Genomic DNA, 514 nt, shown 5'->3' on the forward strand with positions numbered 1-514 from the left:
TATATGTATACCTATTATAGGTAGGTATACCTGCAGAAAAGTACTATCAAAGATTGATGCTTTCCGAAAAGGCAATTTTTTTTTAAATTTAATCCTACCTATAGGTACCTACCTATACTTATCAGGATTGCAATCGACTTCGAACACTTTCTGTCTGTTTTAAGGTGATCAAAGAAACCTCTGATCCTCTATAATTTTTTATCCGTTCTTTTGTCGCGCCCGTTCGTCTGTGTTCGCTATCCCTTAGTTAAGATCTCCAGACATAGGTGTACCTACTTTATAGCATTTAATTTTTGTCCGTCCGTCCGTGTGCGCTACATAACTCTTTTTAAAAGTGGCCGATCAGGTTGAAATTTGGTGTACGGGTACTTTGGACGTTAAGGTAGAATTTGATTTTCAGGAAGCTATAGCTCAACAGGAACAAAAGTTGTTACAGGGTTCCCATAGTAGGTATACAGGGTGATTCCTATAGTACCTGCCACCGTTTGGGAGCGTGTAGGTGGTGCGTAGGGGA

This window comes from Photinus pyralis, unplaced genomic scaffold (assembly GCF_008802855.1).
Source record: "Photinus pyralis isolate 1611_PpyrPB1 unplaced genomic scaffold, Ppyr1.3 Ppyr1.4_LG1, whole genome shotgun sequence".
In the NCBI taxonomy this organism is placed as follows: domain Eukaryota; kingdom Metazoa; phylum Arthropoda; class Insecta; order Coleoptera; family Lampyridae; genus Photinus; species Photinus pyralis.